General features: G+C 36.9%; 1 long non-coding RNA gene across 1 annotated transcript; it reads left to right on the top strand.

Moving 5' to 3' along the window:
• Window positions 1-1650: 1650 nt before the first annotated feature.
• On the top strand, window positions 1651-4497 carry LOC137083628 (uncharacterized). The gene is made up of 5 exons (XR_010906559.1): window positions 1651-1881; window positions 2392-2432; window positions 2652-2805; window positions 3056-3141; window positions 3823-4497. It is a non-coding gene; the product is annotated as an uncharacterized lncRNA (long non-coding RNA).
• The last annotated feature ends 14134 nt before the right edge of the window (window positions 4498-18631 follow it).

Genomic DNA, 18631 nt, shown 5'->3' with positions numbered 1-18631 from the left:
CACCACAAGGGGCAAGAGAATTTGTTCCAGATAATTTCGTTTTTATTATGATTGGGTTTTTTATTATTAACTGAGACATGACATAATATTACCAAAAGAATGTGTCAGGACAAGTTTGTTTGTGTGTGTATAAATGAATATGCAAGTGACAGCCAGTAGGATTTCAGAACAATAAGTATTGGTTTGTTTTATTCTCCATATCTTTTTAGATAACTGGTATCAAACACAGGTTTGTTAAATAGTTTGCCAGGTCTACTTGGGTAAATGGTAACCCTGCTTACAGAGGTTGTACCACATTACAAATCACAGTTCTCATACAATATGGAGAGGAAGAAAGATCTTTCTGAAGATGAAAAGAATACAATGGTCAAATTTATACAAAAGGCATGAAAACAACTAATATTCTGTGAAAAATGAATGGAGATTTTCAAACTTTAATAAGATTTGTGAGTAATTTACACACTGTAAACCTAAATAAGTAGGCAATTTTATAATTAGTATAGTGCAGCAATATAAACCATTTAACATACTTGCTCTTAAAGGGTTAGTTCACCCAAAATCGAAAATTTGCCCATGATTTACTCACCCTCAAGTCATCCTAGGTGTATATGACATTCTTCCTTCAGATGAATACAATCAGAGATATTTAAAAATTCCTGGCTAATATAATGGCAGGGATTGTTGCTCTGTTTTTGAAGTCCATATGCACTATATTTGCATATATCTGTCAAATATAGTGCTCCACATGGCTCTGAGAGGTTAAAAAGGCCTTCTGAACCAAATAGTTGAGTTTGTGAAAAAAAAAAAAAAATCCATATTTAAAACTTTTTTATTAAAGTTCCGGCTGATCACCTTCCATAGAAAAGTGTTGAAAGTGCCTTCTCAGAGTTCAAGATGCGTATGCAACTTCTGACAAGTGTACCTGGTAGCATAAGCCTTTGAACCGCAGAGGCACTTTCAACACTTTTTCCATAATCTAAATACGGATAGATGTATTTTTATGGACTTCAAAAACAGAGCAACAGTCCCTGCCATTATAAAGCTTGGATTAGCCAGGACTTATTTAATATAACTCAACTTTTATTCGTCTGAAAGCAGAATGTCATATCCACCTAGGTTGACTTGAGGGTGAATAAATCATAGGCTAATTTTCATTTTTTGGGTGAACTAAAACTCTCCAAAAACCCACTTAAACAGAAACTCTTCAACATTAGCATAACAAAACATTATTAACTGCTAAATCTCCCAATTAACATAAAACAACTAACACTTAATTTTAGAATGTACTCCCCATTTTGAGTGCCATGGAAAAAGCAGTTAAGCTTAAATTAATCTAAGTTAAAAGAAATCATTTCATAACACTCAAAACAACGAAACAGTTCAGATTGCTTAAAATACTCAGTTCTGTGAACTTGAGAGAAAATAAAAGTGCTAAATACTCATAAAAGTAAATTTGACTGAACTAATTTGTTTCATTTAAGTTTGTCCTACTCAAACCAATTGAGTATTTTGAGTGTTAGGGTCTACACTGTAAAAAGTAATTCAGGGTGTTGTCTGTAGGAATTTATTTTAAAAAGTATATTTATTCCAATAAATTGATTTTCTTTTCTTTTTGAATTAATTTAAGTTTTACATAAGTAAAAAGTGTGAATGTTTTTGCAACTTATTATTACCTATCAAAAAAATGATTTCCCTGACCTTCACAATAAATTGTTTCTACAAAACTCTATTTAAGTGTTTATATCTGAAGTAAAACGTCACGACACGCCCACATGCTGCAGCAGAACAACGAACGAGATCGTTGCGCGTTGTCACCTGGCTGTACCGGACCAGTTTCGGGTTTCTGTGGAGTTTTTGAGGATCTTACAACGTACAACCGATGTAAGTATAGCTATTTACATTGCAAGTTAGGTTTTAGCCGAATGAGCACGCATTTTTTAACTAAAATGTAAAAGCGTCGCCTGTTTCAGACAGCATTAAGTTTGTCAGTTTTGCTGGCGCCGCATGAGGCCTACCGAAGGTCGTGAAATTAACAATAAAAGTTACGTTAACTGTTAGGTTTGTAGTTACTGTTATCCCCGCATGGCTGAAAAATATGAGGACATGACATAATATATTCCTGGTGTCTCTCTGCAACGTGGTATCATGAAAATTCGTAAATGTGTTGTTGTGTTGCAAAGCAGCTGTTTATGGACCTAACGTTAGTCCGCTTCAACATTGTTTAATCAGTTTTTAAATGCTTTAACTTAATCTGTTGATATATTTGTCTGAAATATTTTGAAACCATTTGATCTAGTAAAAAGATTATATATTTATTTTGCGTTGCATTAACATCAATGATCCTGATATTTTCCTAAATAAACTTTTGTTTCATCTGTGTTGCTTCTTTAGAAGACCATCAAATCTATTGGGAGGAAAAGTTCATGGAGTAGGTAAGCTTTTTAGTAGGTTGAATTGAGATAAATGTTTCAGAGGTTTATTGTTATCTGTCATTTAAAGGAATTAAGGTAACCAAAAGTCAGTTATTGAGTGTCAGGAAAAAAGGAACGGAAAAAAAAGTATCATCCCTTTCTGATTTTTGGATTGCATTAAAATGAAAGGTTGTCAATTCTTGTGTTCCAAATAACAGTTAAACAATTGATGTATTACAGGTAAATGAAGAATTCCGAAGGTGTGCTGCAGTTCCACTAGAATCAGTGTTTATGTCCCAGCTGGACAAGTACTCCAAAACTTCTCGACCTGTTTAGTGCGAAGGGTGGAGCGGTTGGTCAACGCATCAATAACTTGTTAATGGAACTGATACAGGTGAGGCGAAAGTGGTAACAATGTTGCAGGGGCATATTCATACAATACGTACTTTATTCTCTTGTCTTGCCTATAGATGAATATTGCAAAAAACATTTTTGTTTACAGCTGCTAATTAATTTTAAATATAAAAGAAAGAAATATGCCGGTAAGCTCTGTTAAATAGGTAGTACAGACCCACACTGATAATTGCATTGTAGTCATATTGCCTGCAAGATTCAGTTTTTCATTATTCATTTGCCAACTATAGGATCCAAGTACCTCTGTGGTGAATGAGAGACTCTGAGATGTGAAAACATGGGAGAGAGTGGGCAAGAGCTCATCTCTGACTACTATGTAAGTATTGTTTAAAAAGCATAGTTTTAATTTTTTTTGGGGGGGAAGCATTTATTCCTCAGATATCAATCTTATGTCTGTCTGAGTTTAATACGGAGCTGGAGTTGAGGATTGGTTAGCTTGTCTAAGAACAAATACTATAATTGGGTGGAAATGGCTTGTCTGATGGCTCAGTCAAAAGTTCAAAAACACACCTACAAACAACCAAATGTCTGCACAGGAACCAGTTATCAAAATTAATCTTTTGGTCTTCCAGTGGCTAGTAAACTTGATTTAAAATATACTGTCATATTTTTCAACTGCAGCTTCACAGAAGTAAAATCCTTGTTTACATGAATGCAGGAGTCATTATTTATCTGCTGATATAACTGTAAGAGTGGCATTTTCAGATACTTTTACTTAACCACACCTATGTGTTACCAGCTGAACCCCTCTCCCCTTTAAGGATTTAGGCCTTGGAGGTGACTTGTGTATGTGATTTAGTCTCGCAGGTTTGTTGTGTCAAGTGAGACTGTACTGAAAGTTGTACTATGAAGCCAGTTCAACAGGCCAGGCTTACTGTGCAGGAGCTGGCTCGTCCAAACTTAAAACCTTTTGTGAACTTTTAATGTGTGATTTTATTGAAGGCTTTTGAAGATTGTTCTCTGTTGCCATTTATTGTTCTGTTTATGTCTCATACAGGGAAAAACAGAGAGCAGTGTGCACAAGGACTTGCGCAATATGCAGATATATGTCTGTCGTGAACCAGATGCAGTGGGCATCATCGTTGAGGGAATCCTAGGGCATGTTGCCTGCTTCTGGGTATGACATATGCTCTGAACCTGCAGTATCCACCACAACTCTGCAAAACATCTGAGATGTTCCAAAGACTTTTTGTGGGACTTGACACACTGCGCCCAAAACCTTCCTCTTGATTCATTACATTAAAAAACAAACTTCTGATTTAGTTGGTCAAATGCCAGCCTCACACTCATAAATGGCAATCTTGTGTTTTTCAGAAGATTGTTCTGAATGTTTAATTGTTAATTGGCTAGTAGAATATGGCACAGATTGTACTTAAAATGTGTTCTTGTATTAATTTATTATGTTTTAATAAATATGAAAAGGTAATGTACTGTACATTTTATGTATCGCTCAGGTGAAGAGTCACTGTATTTTAATGTCAGTGTTAAGAGTACACAGATTGAACTTTGAAGGTGTTCAATGCTGCACTTAAAGATGAGGTCAGAAGTTTCTGTAATTTTTTATGTTACAAATGTTTACATTACCATTATTGTTACATTAAAATTGATTACAGAAAATGTACCCAATTGTTTATGACAGCTGTTATAGAGCAATAAACGTTGGAAACGAATACATCGCTTTCCTTATTTATTAAAGTTATGGCAATGGTAACTAATTATTTAAAGTGGATTAAGAAATAATTTGTCTAAATTAATAATAATAATAATAAATTAATTAATTTGAGTAAATTAATTAATTAAAATAAAAACAATTTTTATTTTAAATTTTACTTATTTTAACTAAGTATGATTTGGTAAATTAATTAATTAAAATAAAAACAATTTTTATTTTAAATTTTACTTATTTTAACTAAGTATGATTTGGTCGATATGCTGCTCATTAACACAATGGTTAAACTCAAATGTTTTACTTTATCTTGTAGACTCTACTTAATTTTTTAGCATACAGTAAAATAGATAATACTGATTTTTACCAACTCAAAAAACCAAGAAGTTCACTAAACTTACAAAAAGTAGTTGGAAAATGTTGCCTTAATTTTTTTGAGTTTTATTTAAGTAACAGTTTTTACAGTGTACAGTGCAGCACAAGATAACTCGGTTAGATAAAGGCTAGTTAAGGAAAGTTTGTCAAAATAAAAATGTGTTAAAAAGATAAACAGGCATTTCGTGCTGCAGGTTCCTCTGGAGTCTCAAGAAACTCTCCAGGCTGGCAGTTGTGCATAGAGTTGGATTTCAGCCATGTCTAAACAAAGCTCACAAAGAGAAACAACGTCACGACTATACAAGTCAAACATACTAGATCTTGTTCAGAAATGCTTATATCAACCCAGTTTTAAAACAAATTCATTTTCCAGGACTGCCAAAACACTGACCCCTTGTAGCTGAACATATGGCTATACACTGGTATGCAAAAATGTATATACGCAAACGTCTTGTTATAATGTTCACCGGTTATAATGGTCACCATGCCTTCAAATTCAATGCTTTCAAATCATGTAAATCACACTGCTAAATCACAGCTAATGTGTGGGGGCATGAGTGTGTGCACATGTGCCATACACGGAGACAGCTAGACGTAGACTTGTGTTGTTCACAAGATATCCAAACCAAGAAAAGGAAGTGTCAGCATCAAAGGAGGGAAATGTAGTGAAATTCCTTTCACCTCCAATAGCTGCCATTATGAATTCTACCTGGCACATGTCTAAGACTCCTTTGTCCTTGAGCTGAAAGGCATCATTGTTTTGTAAGAAGAAATGAGGAGCAGAGTGAAATGCTTGTGAAGAAGTTAGTGCGAGAACAGAGCTGGTGTTTTCTGAAACTCAACACGAACATCTTCTCATATCAACTCAACGTGCCTCAACCTGAACGCTATTCACAAAACTAAGAGGGTCTCAGTTTTTCTTGCAAAGGCGGATATCTAGTTCCTGTTTGTCGATTACATGCACTGTGTGAGATTTATAGAGTGACTTTCACGGAGGTAGCCTTTTTAAAAGCGTTTTTGTGTAGGAATTTTTACTACGCAGTCTCTTCAGCAAACGCCATCTAAACAATTTTCCGAACAGAACATTTAAACTATTGTTGCTATGTTATCACCTCAAGCGAATGCAAAGCTTTTTCACAATTATGTATGTATGACTAAATGAGCTGTCACAATAGCAGGCAAAAAAAGTAAGAATCAAGAATCACTGCTCATACTGATGCAAAGTCCCTTTAAAGCAAGTCATTTCACTCGGCGGCCATCTTTGTCAGTCATGCAAGTACAGCTCTCTGAATAGAGAAACATCAAATTCTCCAAAGCTGTTCACTAAACTTATGATTAAATTTCATATTTGAAATCATCAATGAAATATATATTTTTAATATATATTATATATATTTATTTTCACCTGTGCAGTCACAAGCACACAACTCAGTTACACTGGTGCTGCATCACAATTTGCCTATACATTATGAAGAAAAAGTACATATTTATAGAAAGCAAGTTTTGGGATATACTACTTTGTCAGGTTTAACAGAGAGCTCTGGTTCTTAGTTACATGCATCCTGTCATCGTTTAAAGTGTCCTGTCAATCATCTTGTCACAGATAAAAATCCTCCACATTCAATTTAATTTAATTTCCTATACCGCATCAGAGAGAAATGTAGTAGTATGTTAATCGTGGGTCTTTCATGCGGAGAACTCTCATGTGTTTGCAATTTGAATATGATGCATTTAAAAGTCAATGGCCAACGTATCATTAAAAAAGTTCACACTGCTGTTGCAGATGAAATATAATGTGGATAACATTGAAAAATATATTTTGTCTGGTAAGATACTAATTATTAATCGCTCAAACCCCTCACCTAAACCTCTCTACTTAACCATCCACCGTTTGAAGTTTGTGCTAATCCAATCCTCATCTAACTCAGGCCCCCGTCCACACGGAGACGCATTTAGCTGTATACGTATAAATTTTGTACCATATCAGCTTTTCGTCCACACGGATCCGGCGTTTTAGAAGCATGCATCCAATATTTTTCGAAACCGGGTCCCAAAGCGGATAAATCTGAAAACGATCATCTTCCGTTTTCGTGTGTACAGCGAATCCGTATATTTTCTGAAACGGAGATGTCATCACACTACGTCCAGCACGGTGAAAGAGTTAAGGGATACAACTACGGGCACTGGGCATGCGCACATCAATATCGCGTCATTTAACTACCGTATCTGCATACCTGTAAGGGTATGTTTTGGGTTGGGGTAGGTGTAGGCATTAATAAAACACATCTGTTAAGTAGCAAATGTATTTATTGTTATTTAATCATGAGATTTTGCCTCACCTCCGACCACTGCTATACCCCTGCTAGCCACAACTCTTCTTCTCCGTTTTTAGTGTATTTCTGTGGCAGAATTACAGCGCCACACACTGGCCTGGCATGCAAACTACATCGTTTTAGTCCGTTTTAGTAATCTCGTGTGGACGCAGATATTTCTTGAAACGAGGGGGGAAAAAAGATCGGATTGGGAAAGCGCTGGCTTCGTGTGGACAGGGCCTCAGAATGGGTTATGGGCAATATAGCCATTAAAGAGTTAGTTCACCCAAAAATGAAATTGATATCATTAATGACTCACCCTTATGTTGTTCCTCACCCGTAAGACCTCCGTTCATCTTCGGAGGTCATCAAGATATTTTATATTTAGTCCGAGAGTGTATTCAAGTGTATGCACACTGTACTGTCCATGTTCAGAAAATGAATAAAAGCATCATCAAAGCAGTCCATATGTGACATCAGTTGGTTGATTAGAATCTCTTGAAGCATCGAAAATACATTTTGGTCCAAAAATATCAAAAACTACGACTTTATTCAGCACTGTTAGATCGCGTGTCAAATTGCCAAACTGCTGAAATCACGTGACATTGGCGATCCGAATCATTGATCGATTCACTGATTCATGACCGTTTTAATTTTTGATTTCAGGAAACCGGAAGAGAAGACAATGCTGAATAAACTTTTTGTTATTTTTGGACCAAAATGTATTTTCAATGCGTCAAGAGATTCTAATCAACCAACTGATGTCACATATGGACTACTTCGAAATTTTGATGATGCTTTTATTAGCTTTCTGGACATGAACAGAACAGTGTGCATAGACTGCATTTGCTCTGGGACTAAAATACAAAAATATCTTAAACTGTGTTCCAAAGATGAACGAAGATCTTAGGGGTGTGTAACGACATTAGGGTGAGTCATTAATGAAATCTATTTATTTTGGGTGAACTAACCCTTTAAGGTGGTGAAACACTGGGCAACTTTTTGAGCAATGTTGCCATCAACAGGCAACCAGGTGAGACACAGGGCTCATCACCGATCTAAAATATCCAGAAAGAAATTTGTTGCCTATTCTAAATGGGTAAGTGACCAAGCAATCTCGCTCAAAAAAGTTGTCCACTGCATGCACCTTTAGAGTGTGCACGGATCTAAGGCCCAATATACTTACACCAAAGTTCTTTTTCGTTGTTCATTTAGGGAGAAAATGAAGTTTGAAATGCTTGACCAGTGATATATTGCGATATAACTTCCGACACCCCCTCAGTTTGCTGAGAGTAGATTTAGATGAATAAGTAAATATGTGCTGCATGCTGTCCTTTCAAAAACAAAACAAACAAACATCAAAATTGAGAAAACAAAAATCATTTTAAAGCGGTGATGAATTGAGAAATCAACTTTCCCTTGAGCTTTTGATTTATAAAAGGTCATGATAATATAAGAATATCCTGTAAGTTTCAGAGCTGAAAACGTCCTTGTTAGTCAAAGAAAAGCTTTTAGACACCAGGCCCAGAAAACGATCATGTGCGCATCAGTACGTCATTGCGCGACGAAACACGCAGAATAATAAGCACGTGTAATTCAGTAGCCCCGCCCACCGACTCATGGAGCTGTTCATATTGCGCTAGCCAGCAGCAATAAACGTGGAGAGGATATCAGGATATTACGCTATTCCTGGTTGTGAAAGAACACAGTCACAGTATAAGCTTCCTTCGGATCCTAATATTAGGAATGTGTGATACGTCATTTATTTTTAATGAAGTTCCACCTCACGTGGGGAAGACAATGTTCACGTGTTCGCTTTATTTCACTGCGGAATTGTTTGTAAACAAGTCTCAGATGCTGGATTTGCAGACATATTGAGATTAAAACACAATACTGTACACAAAATAGCCAGTGAATTTCAAATAGTGAAATAATATTCCTTTCTTGATCTGTGCTGATCACTCTCTCTTGACTTGACATTTGAAGGGCGCGCACACACGTGCTTATATCCACCGATCGCGTGGGCCATGTAATACAAAAATAATATTTCAATCAATCAGGATGAGAAATGAATCATTGTGTTTGTTTGATGAAGACATTTACAGGCCCTGTGGTCGAGAGAATCATTCTGGTTGCTGCTTTCAAGACAATCCCTCATGTGAACTGAACTGGGGAGCTGAAGCTCATTAAATATGCAAATCTTATCCAATCCTAGCCGTGGGCGTTTACTTCTAAGTCTCCACTGAGGGATGCCCATCAAAACCCAGCGTTCAGGCGAAAGCCTCAAAAACAGTGTAGAAAATAGCCTATTACTTATTGGTTATGATGTTTTTGAATGTAAAACACACACAAGCATCATTTGTTGACCTCAGACAACAGTATAAAAAATAAAAAAGCCAGTTTATGACACCTTTAAAGGTTGGTTCCGTGTTTTTTCTTTCTTTCTAGGCTTGGTTGTGTTTATGCACCGCAGTATAACATGTCTTAATACTTCTTTTTTTTTTTTAAACACTGTATTTTTCTTATATTTGACCTTTATTCCACATGGCTGTCTCCACTGTCCTTTGAACAACTTGTTTGCTTCCTGCTTCTATGAAGCCCATCCCTCCGAAAAATGCAATGGTCTTCGATTGGCTAGATGGCCAAATGTAGTTTCATGTATTTTTATTGGCTGAAGTGCCAAGCACAGATTGTCCAGAAACGCCATGCCCCTTACCATTACGGGCAGAAGTCACATCTGCGGTGACTAGCAAGGTTTTAGGATGTCACCAACCCGGGAAGAAGCTTGTTGTAGTCCAAACGGGATGTTTTTGTAGGCAATAAACTGCTGTAACTTTAAAAGACAATATCTCCGTTTGCATTGCGCTTTAACTGTGCAGATACTGTGTATGCTCAAGCAACAACATTACACACTAACTAATGTTAAAAAAGTGAAATCGCATGCAACCACCCCTTTAATAGAGCATACAAAAATGCATCTGATCATAATGATGTGGATGTTTGCACAAGCTCTACGGCACTCCAATAAAGTCATGTTTTCAAAGTCAGTGTTCATGTTTTCACTCACAGACGTCTGAACTCAACCGACTGAACGGGCCAAATGAAGGTAAAAAAGGCTGAGCCTCCGTGCACATCTACCTATAACGTAATCACCACAGACCAATAGTAATAGGATGGTGTATAGCAGCCAGAGCTTTTCCGGAAAGTTCACTTTGGCAAGCTGTTTCTAACTCCCAAAACTAACTCCAAACGAACTTCATTTCAGCCTGATATCATTTGAAATGTTGTCACAACAGTTCGTTCTTCAAATTCGCTTCAAGTATATCTGAGCCTTAACTGGAAAAAGTAGATAATTCAGGTATCTTTGGAATACTTTGAACATACTATAATTTGGGATGCTCTAATACTAATTTTGAATACTATTTTGGATGGATAATAGGTGAATTGGGACACAGCAGGACTGTTTTTAAAGCAATTGGAGCTTTTAAAGGCAGCTGCAGAGACAATGATTTCACCAACTGGTGAATGGCTTTAATTTAAATTGCGGGACTTATTATGCCATATTACATGTTGTACTTTCTTCCATTTTCTCTTATTGCCTTGGACGACATTAATATTACGAAATATCTGACTTCTGAATGCCATGAATCAAGCATTTCTTAGCGCAATGCAGTAATTAAAACCTGAATATGTGGCATACTTTTTAAGATACCCTTTATAACCCTCCAGATCCCTTGATTAGGGGCATCAGATGCCTCAAATCCCCTATTAATTTACACTCTGCAATTCTTCAGTAGCTTTTTAATTGGCTGCAAGGCCTCGCATGGGATGAGACACTTGCATCTGAGCCAATAGATCATTTACTAAGAGGGCTGATGTCTCAAAGCACCAGATCTGACAGGAACAAAATGTCTGAAAATTGGTATTCGAAATTTGGAGCCTTTCCGTCCCCGTCCTATAATTTGACACGTCCCATGTGCTGTGACATACTGCAGGACTTGTTATGACAGCACAGATAGAAAAAGAGCATGAAGGCAACCCATTCCTTCAGCTGAATGCAAGCAACTTGCTTCAGAAGTACAGTGGGAAAAAAAGAGATCATGCATAATTTACAACTTCTGAGGTAAAACTGTGTTGTAAAAACTGACAGATCTGGCAGAATGTATAAGACGGGCTTTGTACACGAGGTGGAGGAATAAACCTCATGTTACACATTGAATGTAAATATTGCTAAGCACTTTGATTTCTCTGCATATGTCTGTGGTAGACTCTGGCTTGTAGAACACATCGTAGAATTTTATTTCCATCACATTATAACTATATTATTTCTTTTCGAGGCAAAACCACTGTGTTAAATCTGCCAATTGTTAGGGAAAGCATTTCACTTTGGGCTAATAGGTTTTATGAATATAAACAATAAGATTAGCATTGGCTCTGCTAAACGGCATATATTTATCTAAATTTCCCATTTCAAATGTGTTCTTACATTGAAATACTACAATTTGAACCGCCTTGCTTCACCGATACTAACTGAAAAAATGTTTCTTTGAAACTTGATTTAGCGATGCATTATGTCCTGCAGAAAGACTAAAACGACAAAAGCAAATAATCTTTGGCGAAAGTGGATTTGAGACTTGCATTTTGATAAACTAGATGGTGTATTTATATAAAGCTGGCATTTGAAAAGCAACAAGTATGTGTCTGTTTTCACCAGAGCGAAAAAACTGCCTTTTGCGATACTCATTCAAAATCAATAATGACTGAAAATAACAATTTTACCCGGTAGTCAATATGCTCTGTCATTGCATTAATGCTTGGACAGTTCAGTAGATGAAGGGTACATTCAAAATACAACCTTTTGCTGAGAAAAAAAGAGAGAGAGAAAAAAACATGGGCCTGTTTTTCATGGCTAGCCCTGTACTTGAAGGGTCATTAAATACAAAAACACATTGTTCCTGGAAATTGCGCATTTTACTTTAAACAACACAAGCATCCAAAAGACAGATATCAGAGAGGTTCAGTGAGTCCATACATTAAGTTCCTATGCATTAAGAAATTGGCCAGATAGCAAAGCATACTATTTTATAAGCATTTGAAACGCAATAATATTTGATTGTACATAATCACACTTATAGACCTTACTGCCTCCAATTTTTGTCATCAATATGTTTTCAAATGAAAACATGCTTTTGATCTGCAGCTTTATAAAGCTCATGAAAGTCTTTTGATGGATGCTGACATCTTGCTGTCTATGTGGAGAGTTTCCATGTCGGATATCAAAGAACCTAGTGGATTCACTCCAGCTAGAGAGAAAGAAAGGACTGAGGCCCAAAGGAACTGCTGTGGTCTGAGAATATCCTCTTGTCTATATTTATTTACTTGTTTTTTGTTTTTGTTTTTTTGTAGTGGAAATATACTTGCATATCCAAAATATGTATGTATGTATGTACAGTAGTGTTCAAAATAATAGCAGTACAATGTGACTAACCAGAATAATCAAGGTTTTTCGTATATTTTTTTATTGCGTCGTGGCAAACAAGTTACCAGTAGGTTCAGTAGATTCTCAGAAAACAAATGAGACCCAGCATTCATGATATGCACGCTCTTAAGGCTGTGCAATTGGGCAATTAGTTGAATTAGTTGAAAGGGGTGTGTTCAAAAAAATAGCAGTGTGGCATTCAATCACTGAGGTCATCAATTTTGTGAAGAAACAGGTGTGAATCAGGTGGCCCCTATTTAAGGATGAAGCCAACACTTGTTGAACATGCATTTGAAAGCTGAGGAAAATGGGTCGTTCAAGACATTGTTCAGAAGAACAGCGTACTTTGATTAAAAAGTTGATTAGAGAGGGGAAAACCTATAAAGAGGTGCAAAAAATGATAGGCTGTTCAGCTAAATTGATCTCCAATGCCTTAAAATGGAGAGCAAAACCAGAGAGACGTGGAAGAAAACGGAAGACAACCATCAAAATGGATAGAAGAATAACCAGAATGGCAAAGGCTCAGCCAATGATCACCTCCAGGATGATCAGACAGTCTGGAGTTACCTGTAAGTACTGTGACAGTTAGAAGACGTCTGTGTGAAGCTAATCTATTTTCAAGAATCCCCCGCAAAGTCCCTCTGTTAAAAAAAAGGCATGTGCAGAAGAGGTTACAATTTGCCAAAGAACACATCAACTGGCCTAAAGAGAAATTGAGGAACATTTTGTGGACTGATGAGAGTAAAATTGTTCTTTTTGGGTCCAAGGGCCACAGGCAGTTTGTGAGACGACCCCCAAACTCTGAATTCAAGCCACAGTACACAGTGAAGACAGTGAAGCATGGAGGTGCAAGCATCATGATATGGGCATGTTTCTCCTACTATGGTGTTGGGCCTATTTATCGCATACCAGGGATCATGGATCAGTTTGCATATGTTAAAATACTTGAAGAGGTCATGTTGCCCTATGCTGAAGAGGACATGCCCTTGAAATGGTTGTTTCAACAAGACAATGACCCAAAACACACTAGTAAACGGGCAAAGTCTTGGTTCCAAACCAACAAAATTAATGTTATGGAGTGGCCAGCCCAATCTCCAGACCTTAATCCAATTGAAAACTTGTGGGGTGATATCAAAAATGCTGTTTCTGAAGCAAAACCAAGAAATGTGAATGAATTGTGGAATGTTGTTAAAGAATCATGGAGTGGAATAACAGCTGAGAGGTGCCACAAGTTGGTTGACTCCATGCCACACAGATGTCAAGCAGTTTTAAAAAACTGTGGTCATACAACTAAATATTAGTTTAGTGATTTACAGGATTGCTAAATCCCAGAAAAAAAAATGTTTGTACAAAATAGTGTTGAGTTTGTACAGTCAAAGGTAGACACTGCTATTTTTTTGAACACACCCCTTTCAACTAATTGCCCAATTGCACAGCCTTAAGAGCGTGCATATCATGAATGCTGGGTCTTGTTTGTTTTCTGACAATCTACTGAACCTACTGGTAACTTGTTTGCCACGTAGCAATAAAAAATATACTAAAAACCTTGATTATTCTGGTTAGTCACATTGTACTGCTATTATTTTGAACAATACATATATGTGTATATGTATATGTAGATGTATATATTCTGTCATGAAAAAATCTCTGCAAGTTGCAAGTATGGGACTTGCAACTGCCAAATAAATACACAACACACTCCTGTGACCAAGTAAGAAATGCTGCTACTCCACAATAAACATGAATTACCCATAGCAGATCTATACAGGTGGAGCTGGGGAAGGTGGAGGGTTTCTAAAAGGCACTGCAATTGATAGGGCAAATGCTGAACAAATATTTGAGGGTACAGCACAAACAGCTGGAGAGAACACCGTCGACATTTCTCTCCGTTTTATCGGCAATTATCCAAAAAAAAAAAAAACAAAGTTCAACAACGCCCTCAGATTGGTTAAGTCCCATTATCTAAAGTCTACCTTAAGTATTATTGTTATTGTTATTTAGTATCCAATAAATAAAAAGCAGGACTCTAATATACGTTAATATACGCTTCGCGTCAGGGTCCTGATCACTCTGTCTGGGATTATTCTGCGACAACTATCGGCTGGGTGTACGTTAGCCCTTAAATATTTCTTCTTCAAAAATTTGATCAATAAAAAAAGGAATAATTAAATAATAGTAATCAGAACTAAAATGTTAAATTGAAAAAATGTTCCCAATCCTACACAATTCACAAACACCAATTTGGTTCCTCAATGATTTATTATATTCCCAGAAATGAAACTGATGACACACCTCACTTTGGAGCAAAATATTGTTTCTTCAGTGCATGGTGCACGGTGACGTGACTAGGGTTAACGTGTCTCATTCATCTTCAGTCCTCCCAGCCACATCCCTAAGCCAGAGAGAGACAGATGTGCCACGGGGGAAGCCCCCTTCTTCAATTCAATTCTCTTGCCAATTCCAGCCACCCTGGGAATTCTATGGGGAACCATGGGGAGACTCCCTCTTTCCTCACCTTCTTAGGCTCTCTCTGATCATTGCGTTCCTTCACGAAAAATTGCACAGAGAGAAGTCACTTTCTACACATGGAGATTTATCTCCATTCATCGTCTTTGGTGCCGAGTGTATGGATTAGAGATGATTAATACCTTCACTGACTCATCACCTGGGGAGTATCCACAGGGGCTTAAGTGTGTAATTCGCAGCAGACATCCAAGTGTCTCCTACCCGCCTCGATCCATCCTCATTTCACGTGCATTACCATGGAAGCCTGTTTCCGCCTCAGAGGAAAAAATGAAAAGGTTTTGTAGCAGTCACACTGTAAGATATAAAGTGACTTTTTTATCATTATTGATTTGTATCTTACAAATTCACATTTTAATTGTCAGATATTAAAGGTAGGGTAGGTAAGAATTGGATACAAATTTTTTTTTCAAAATTTGTTTAAACTTTCTTTATATATCAATACATAATTAAAATGTAAGTACTCTGAAAAAGAAAGTATAAAAAAATGAGTAGACTGTTTTAAAGACAGCTCATTATTTCCATTCACTCCATCTTCTCCCTTCTGGGCTCTTTCCAAAGCCACGCCCCCAAAATACATGAACCCTACGCCGACCGCTCAGCTGGAAGACATGTAGTGACATCATGTCAGAATCACATGTAATAAAAAAAAAAATCACACTTTTTTTAGTATGAATATAAACAAATAAGAGGTCCTTTAGTACTCACTACCAAGATAGAATACCGATACTGGTAAAGTTTAAAATATATTTTAGCTTGATTCGGTATCGAGCTAGTTATATTTATAAGGCAAAGCTAAAAACGGGTAGCATTGATACATGTTTTTCCAATAACATCAGTTATACTGTGATGAAGATGTATTTCGTGTAAGATTCATAACATATACGGTGTTTTGCATGTAAGAGTTTCCATGATGAATATAAAAACAAACCAAAGGCGGAAATAAACGTGCAGGTAAAGTTCCCGGTGAACATGGTGTTTAACATTGTAACTTTATGCTAAGTAATGTTATGTTAGCTCTATTAGGCAGCTAGGTGTGCTAGTGATACACGCTTCACGAAAACTTAAACCAAGAAAAAATGTATAATCAAAGTGAAAGGTTACCTGTCCAGCAGAAATACAGCCATCAAGGAGTCGCTTTTCAGCCCCTTGAGGTCCCTCAGTTCTCAACATCGTTGGAAAGCCACGCTGATATTTACTTGCGTTTGATTTCTTTGTTTATCCAAAATATTTTGTGCATTGGTTTTTCTTGTACTGTCTTCCTTTTTTTGCATTGCTTGCCTTCGCTGACTGCAAAACCCGGCACTGTGAATTTTGAATGCTCTTTCTCTGCCATTATTTTCCCTAGGTTTCTTGCCTCTTAAACAACTCAAATCAAACGGTGCGCGTGTGGGCGGATCCTGTAGCGAAAGCGGTGGTCGCCATGGTAGCGAGAGAGCGACAGTGGCCCAAGACAATCACTTGTTTCGTCCCGGATGAAAATAATGACAGTCACTCGATTTTTATACTTTCTTTTTTAGAGTACTTAAATTTTAATTATGTATTGACATATAAAGAAAGTTTAAACAAATTTGGACAAAAGTGTTTCAGATAATTCTTACCTATGCCCTACCTTTAGAGATAGTTCACCTAAAAATTCTGTCATTGACTACTGTATTAAATATCCTCATGTCGTTCCAAACCTGTAAGACTTCCGTTCATCTTCAGAAGACAAATACATTTATTTTTGATGAAATCTGAAAGATTTAGACAGCTACACAACTACCATTTTGACGCTTCAAAAAGTTCATAGAGATCGTAAAACTGACCCATATGAATTGAGCGGTTTAGTCCACATTTTCTAAAGACTCAATCGCTTTACATGATGAACAGATTTATATCACATTATGAGATTGCAGTCACATTGTGCAATCAAAATTATGAGACAAAACGTTTACTTGCGAGATGCAATTATGAGGAAATAAAGTTGCAAATATGCGACAGTCAAACTGTAACATGTCTTATTAAGAAATGGAATTTCACAACTATGAAAAATTGCAAATAATCAAAGTCAACCGTGAGAGTCATGTTGCAAAATATCTGCATTTATGAGATGTATGCAATATTAAGTTGCATCATGAGATTGCAAAATAAGTCACATTGTGAGATCCCAATTGAGACAAAACGTCAATTGCGAGATTATAAAATATAACAATTATGAGGAAATAAAGTTGCAAATATGCGACAAACTGCAAGATGTCTCATTGTGAAACGGAATAAATCACAAATATGAACAATTGCAAGATAAAGTAACAAATACGAGAATCAGTCAACTGCGAGACTTATTTTCATTTATGAGAATAAGGTTCAAAATGCAATATCGTCATTTATGAGAATAAGGTTCATAATGCAAGATATAAAGTCATGAGATTGCAAAATGTCACAGTTGTGATAGTTACATTGTGAAATGTAAACTCAATTGTAAGACAATCTTACTTTAATTTTTTTTAGAAAAGGCTTCCATATATTACAGATCAATGGACCAATTCACAAGCTTGCTGTCCAGGTGTGCGTCTAAGGTTGACCTATCGGAATTACAAACAACATGGACAACTAATCCACAGTGTTTTGTCTTTGACCTCAATGGCATTGCATTTAAATGCTCCAGCTGTTGGACCTTTCTGGCATGAATGAGAGCCTGGTTCAGTTGATTTTCCATCTTCCTAAAAGGCACCACAGAATTGATTACGAGAGCTGTGATTACTGGAACACTAAATCAGATGCAGCCGTTTTTGCTCTGTTTCCGTGTTGATGATGAACGACACTGTATATATACAAATTCCCATAAATTACATTAGCTTCTACCTGTACAAGCGTTGCATGTTAAATTAGCATGTCTCATGTGAGCACTGGAGCACAAATGTTAGATCGATGACTCTTCCAACTTCTTTCTAACAACTTCTTACTTGTCATGGCTAAACTTAGGGAAAAAAAGCACTAAAAAAAGAGGACAGAAAAGCACCCTCCTGACTACAGATGGCACTATTGCGTTAAGTTGAAGGCCATGCACATCACTAACACATCAAAGTGATTGACATGTTCTTTTACAGACCACTTACAAGACTTTAATGACCTTTACAAGAGAGGGCATTAACTTATTCCATTCCTAGTTGTCTGGGAGACAAGGATCCACATGTAAATGATATTCTCTCTCAAATGAACCATCCTTGATGGTTCCTCAAAAAGCTACACTTCAATGCAGCGGTTCCTGTAAAAATAACCGCTCTGTCAGTCTCCCTCCGCGGTCCCCAGGCTTTCGCCGGTTCTGAGAGCTTGGAATGCGAAATCAAACGCAGACACATCCACTGACCAAAGTATTAAAACTGATGAGTAAATGACTTTCACCGCTCCCACTCCAGGCTTTCAAGCCCCTTAACAAGTCAGTCGGTCCATGAGGGGAAAAAAAAGGAGA

Source organism: Pseudorasbora parva, chromosome 7, assembly GCF_024679245.1.
Source record: "Pseudorasbora parva isolate DD20220531a chromosome 7, ASM2467924v1, whole genome shotgun sequence".
NCBI lineage: Eukaryota > Metazoa > Chordata > Actinopteri > Cypriniformes > Gobionidae > Pseudorasbora > Pseudorasbora parva.
Note: the sequence above shows the minus strand (reverse complement) of the source record. Positions and strands in the feature narration are given on the sequence as shown.